Raw genomic sequence first — 6,329 nt, forward strand, 5'->3', positions numbered from 1 at the left:
AAGTTATTATTATTTTACTCAGATGCGAGGAAATCGTGTTTCAGGCCACTTAAATTTCAAAATTTCGCGGGGGAGCATGCCCTCAGGCCCCCCCTATTTAAAAATCCTGGATCCGCGCCTGTTGACTGTGATATTTGGGTATTTATTTAATTTTCCTTTGGGTGGGGCAAGTGTGGTGTAAATTTCGTAATATTAAATGGAAATTATATATAATAAATATGTCATTCTGTTTATCTTCTGTATGTACTATCTACCGGTATGCAGAACTGCTATAATAAACATCATTTTATGAAGAATCTAGACACTGTTTTCTGTAACATATGTTACAGTTAATCTGTATAATCAGGTAATACGTATATTACCTGATTTTTTCAGCTAATATGTATATTACCTGTTTCACTCAGGTAATATGTATATTAGCTGAAAAAATCAGGTAATATACATATTACCTGAAATATACTTCACTAATTTATACAGATAACCTGAAACATGCAGAATGGTATTGACAAGTCTTTAGATCAATGTAGACCCAAGGTCTCAGTTCAAAACAAGTCTTTTGATCAATGTAGTCCACGTTCTCAGTTCAAAACAAGTCTTTTGATCAATGTAGTCCAAGTTCTCCTTGATTGGTCACAATACCTTTGATGTACCTGTTCATTGTTAAATCATTTCATAGACAATGTTACAGTTAATCTGTATAATCCACCACTGCTGTTTTAACTAATCCTATCTGTAGAGCACAATAAAGCCACCCAGGCACCCAAGAAATCACCGCGTCAGTTTTACTTGCTTAAGAAATATGAACTACTGCAGTGTGGGGACGTTCAGAAAGAAGCCAAACCAGGAACATCCACTGTACTTCGCTACTATCGAGGAGACCTTTGACATCATCAAGCACGCCCACATCGCTTCTGGTCATGGAGGACAAAACAAGATGATCAAGGAGATCAACAAGAAGTACGCCAACATCACCCAGGATGCTATTACCTTGTTCAAGTCCATGTGCATCGAGTGCCAGAGAAAACGTTTGGCACCGATGTGAAGGTACGATTGATATCATCCAGCCTCCCCCAAGATGTCATTGCAAGGTTGCAAACTGAAGACAACCTCCTGTCTGCAGTATCCCATCCAAAACCCAGTCGAGCAATCCAGCGAGGAAGCAGAACCTGTACCAGTCTCACCCATCTCTGTACGTCAGGAGGAAATTAGGCTGCAGAGAGAGAGAGAGAGAGAGAGAGAGAGTGCCAGAGATGCCCAGTTCCAGCAGGCAGAGAGAATGGTCAAACGAAGTCGCATTTTGTTTTCTAGTGTGCAGATCGGAAGCAATGTGACAGTGCCCATTCCTTCAGAGGACGTGCAGATCCTAGGAACATCATCGGAGTTGTGACAGAGTACAGTGACAACGAGTTGTACACAATTGCTGTAAAAGGAGGAATATTGGATCGAAAGTACTCTAGAAACCAATTCGATGTGTGCTACGACCTTGTATTCACCCGATGATGTCTGTACAGATAAGGATATTTCCCTGCGTCAAGCTGTGCAACTGAGTCGAGATGCGGTGGACAAGGTTTCACAAGATGTAACTGTGTTGGAAGTAAGAGGTGTCGGACAAATCGATGTAAATGCTTCAAAGCCAGATTAGTGTGCAATTCCCGCTGCCATTCCAGCCTGCCATGCATAAACAAGAACTGTTGTTGCTGAGAACTTTGACTACATTGATCAATAGACTTGTTTTGAACTGAGAACTTTGACTACATTGATCAATAGACTTGTTTTGAACTGAGAACTTTGACTACATTGATCAATAGAATTGTTTTGAACTGAGAACTTTGACTACATTGATCAATAGACTTGTTTTTAACTGAAAACTTGGATTACATTGATCAAAATATCTTGTTGTTTGTTCTGCAGTAGTGTGTGTGTTGTGTGTTGCAAATGGTATGTGTTTTGAGCCAATAAAGATTGCCAGCATATTATTGTTTATTCATTCAGTCAAATAACAACCTTGTCAATACCATTCTGCACATTTCAGGTAATCTGTATAAATTAGTGAAGTATATTTCATATACATATTACCTGAGTGAAACGGGTAATATACATATTAGCTGAACAAATCAGGTAATATACATATTACCTGATTATACAGATTAACTGTAACATATATACCAACAATTATCCTTATTTATATAGTTTACTTTACTAATTATAGGTATTTTAGGTTTCCCAATTTAAAATTTTCAATTGAGCCTTTTTCATTGGATGATACATGTATACCAGTAGACATAATGGTTGTCACTGTGGAGCAATCAATCACAAGTCTCAAAAGTGACAGTGGGTGATCTCTCACATGGATACTACTAAACGGTTAAGAATCATGTTTTTTAACAAAAGATGGCAAATACTACATTTTATGTGACCTAGTTTGGCCACATGTGGGTGATTATTGTTAATTATTAAATATAAAGGTGTGTGTGTGTGTGTATATATATTATATATGTGATCAAAATAACAGCTTTAAATGAGAATACAGTCCGACCTCGTTACAACAACCATCGTTACTACAACATTTACACCATTCGTCCACAAATTCTCTGGAACAAATGTACATCAATGTTATTCTGTTCATTACACCAGAATTCACACCTTCCAACACTGACAGAACAAATTTGGAACACATGCATCCAAAGTCTGAAAACATCTCTTTACATCAACATTACATAATCACAGATGCCATAGCACATAAACACAGCCATCTGGCACCATTGATCACGTTGCGAGCCGACAATGTCACATGATGTCCAAGTTACCAATGTATGCTAAATCTGTAGACCTGTATTGCTTTTAAACATGAGCCTTTAGTCAATCAATTTAAGGATTAACTTCAAACAATCAAGTCTTCTGTTTTGAAGATATTTTGTAAACGAAGTAGGTACCAATAATAGTCTAACTAAGGAATGATTAGACCGACAGTGAATGCGCCTTGGTCAGTGGCATTGGGGGGGGGGGGGGGGGGGGGGGGGGGGGGCGGCAGGGGGACCATAACCCACAATCAAACCTTTTTTTAAAACTATTAAATTTTATAACATCATACATACATATATACATATATAATATGGGTTGCCCCCCAATAAAAAATCTGTGGCCTTGATTAATATAATTAATAATATTTTTAAACGCATATGTAGATGTACATGTATGTGTTATTGTTTTTAATAATAATGGCAATACATTAGTTATTTAAATGCTATTCAGTCTTCATTTAATATTAATTAGTATTTTTTCTTATGTCATTTTGGCAAAGGATATAACCAATGACAAATTAATTCGATACAACGGCAATTTCGATACAAACTACAAAGTGACCCAGGGACGAACATGGTCGTTGTAACAAGGTCTGACTGTATAAGGGAGGGAATAGCCAATGCATGGTTGCACTAACCTGCCCCAATCAAGTAAGTTTGTTTGTTTAATGACACCTCTGGAGCATATTGATTTATTAATCATCGGCTATTGGATGTCAAACATTTGGTAATTTTGACACGTAGTCATCAGAGGAAACCCACTACATTTTTTCCATTAGTGGCAAGGCATTTTTTATATGCACTTTCCCACAGATAGGAAAGCACATACCACGACCTTTGACCAGTTGTTGTGCACTGGTTGGAATGGGAATTTTGTTATCAGTTGAATAGATCTACCGAGGTGGTTTGGCTTAATAAGATCATAAGATAATGAAGATCCTAGACTCCGTTCAGCCAGACCAAGCAGAAAAACGTCTGCTAGACCAGCTTCATAGTAAATCAAGTGGTCACGTTGGGAACCAATCAAATAGTCTGCAAACATTAGTGAAATGTTTGCTTGTTGAACTTGGGGATGGTCGCAAGATAAGGAAGATCAGCACTTTTACATTGTGCAAACTGAGCTCGGTGCCCAGTCCTTTTGGAGGAAATTTTGCAGAGAGACCCATTAATCTAAAGATTAATATATAAATAGACAAGAAAGGAATATTTATTTAGTGACACCTCAGCACAGTTTAAACTATGGCTGGTTATTTTAACTCTTATTCGAAACAGACTGTAAATATGCTGACCTCACATGTACTATTCCTACTGAAGAAGTAGCAAAGGATATTTTATATTCACTTTCCCATAGGCAGTATAATACATAACATACCATGGGCAAGAATTTATACAGAGGACCGTCTTCACTGGCAAGCAAAAAAAAATTGGGGGGTCGAATTGTTCTCCCCTAGAAAATAAATGTTTTTAAATCATTTTGGGGGGGGCAGTCAGTTCTGCAAATCATCATACCTCGGGTTACTACTCCACTAATGAGCCACAGCCTGCCCCATTTCAAGCTAAGTACTTGATACTACAAGAGTAACTTTGACCTTGCACTGGAGAGATGGGGAACACTTTATTATTTCAAGGACTTGACAAAATGTTAGTCTATATTTAAAATTTCTGAGGTACAGGTATACCTCCTAGTTTCTGAGGTACAGATATATCTCCTAGTTTCTGAGGTATGGGTATACCTCATAGTTTCTGAGGTACGGGTATACCTCATAGTTTCTGAGGTACGGGTATACCTCATAGTTTCTGAGGTACAGGTATACCTCATAGTTTCTGAGGTACAGGTATACCTCATAGTTTCTGAGGTATAGGTATACCTCATAGTTTCTGGGGTACAGGTATACCTTATAGTTCCTGAGGTGCAGGTATACCTCATAGTTTCTGAGGTACATGCATTGAAATACCGGTGCATTTGGAGGTACCGGGTATTACAAATGAACACCTGAATGACCAGAAAATACATTGGATATGCCAAAATTTTAAAGTTAATAAGTTGAAGTAAAGTGTAATTTAGCAGTAATAAAGCTATAAAAGTAAGAAATAGGTTATACTGTTATAGTTCATAATAAAGGTCACTGTTTCCACTGTGAAAGTTGTCAACACAACAAATGTTATCACATATAGACTTGGGTTGTAGATCAACAATACCGGGATTAGTAAACAGATCTGTTTGCATACTGATCTGAAGATTAGTGTTGTATTTACCACCATCTCACCACCAAGCATAGACATCTGAAGTGGGACTAAAGTTAAAAGGTTAATTAATATATAACTGGTCTCTCCAATAGGCCTATCTGGCACCTTCCACTAAATATATTTATACACATGTCAAGTTCATACATAAATCTTGTTGGAAAATGCAAATCATAGCATAATTATACTACCAGTAAGCTAGATATTGCAGCTCTGTTACGTTTACGAATGAATGATAATAAGGGTCAAACTTATGAAGCATGTTTTTCTTAAAGGCAGGTGTTTAAGAATTGTAAATGCATGTAGTTGCAGGTGTGCAAGTCAGAAAGATGCTTCTTAAAGGAGGGGCAATTAAGGCACTTGGCCTGGTATGCATATTCAATGATATATAATGCACATTATTGCTTAATATCAACAAGTATAATTGTATAGTTAATTAATAAAATGGTTAAATGTGATGGCTATTATATATAACGGGCGCAGCCATTTTGTACCATCCCAGTGAATACGCCCTCTGGCGAGCTGGTGGTTACGTAATACCTAACGTGTCATGTCAGGAATTAGTCTTCGAACTGAAGAAACAAAATATACCTGATTTTTGCGGATGCATCGCAATGTTCTGTAATAATATCCACCCTAGTAAGCCAGCATCAATTATATATTATTTTTCAATATAAAATAAACCACCATTGTTAAAGTGTTGAAATAACTGTATTATGTTTCGTACATAAATTAACCCATGTACTGAAACAATAATCAGAGCGTTTTCTTGGTTAATTGATCTTTTCTTTCCGTGACCTGTACCTGTGGTTCCTGACTGGCAAGTGTATATTTAGACAGTCCCCAGACACTGTGTCTAGACACACTAAAAAGACATGCCTCTTTTATGAAGAACACAGGGTATGGTGTGATAACAGCATGGATACACCTCAAATCGTAATGGACATTACCAACCCCCCTGTTTTATTGCTGTAATTCTGTAAAACCCTTCATTAAGTAGACTTTCCCATCTAAAATCACAAACTGATCAATTACGTCGTCCCAAAGAAAAAAAAAGTATCACTTGGGTATCGTGAGTGGTCGTTTTTGCTCGAAAGTGCCCTACCAATAGGCCTAATAGCATACATTTTTTCTTTGGATTTTAATTTTTTTTAAATACTATAACTCCATTTCATTCTATTGATGCAACCTGAAATATATTTAGTTAAATAATTTATTATACTATCAAGTCATTTATGTTGTCTTAAAAGTCAGGTTGATGAAAGCGAAGCGCCTTGTCGTAAA

The 6,329-nt window shown here is 37.0% G+C and overlaps 1 long non-coding RNA gene across 1 annotated transcript; it reads left to right on the top strand.

The window, feature by feature from the left end:
- Positions 1-249: 249 nt before the first annotated feature.
- Positions 250-768, top strand: LOC121371702. Its single transcript, XR_005957817.1, has 2 exons — positions 250-346; positions 434-768. It is a non-coding gene; the product is annotated as an uncharacterized LOC121371702 (long non-coding RNA).
- The last annotated feature ends 5,561 nt before the right edge of the window (positions 769-6,329 follow it).

This window comes from Gigantopelta aegis, chromosome 4 (assembly GCF_016097555.1).
Source record: "Gigantopelta aegis isolate Gae_Host chromosome 4, Gae_host_genome, whole genome shotgun sequence".
Classification (NCBI taxonomy): Eukaryota; Metazoa; Mollusca; class Gastropoda; order Neomphalida; family Peltospiridae; genus Gigantopelta; species Gigantopelta aegis.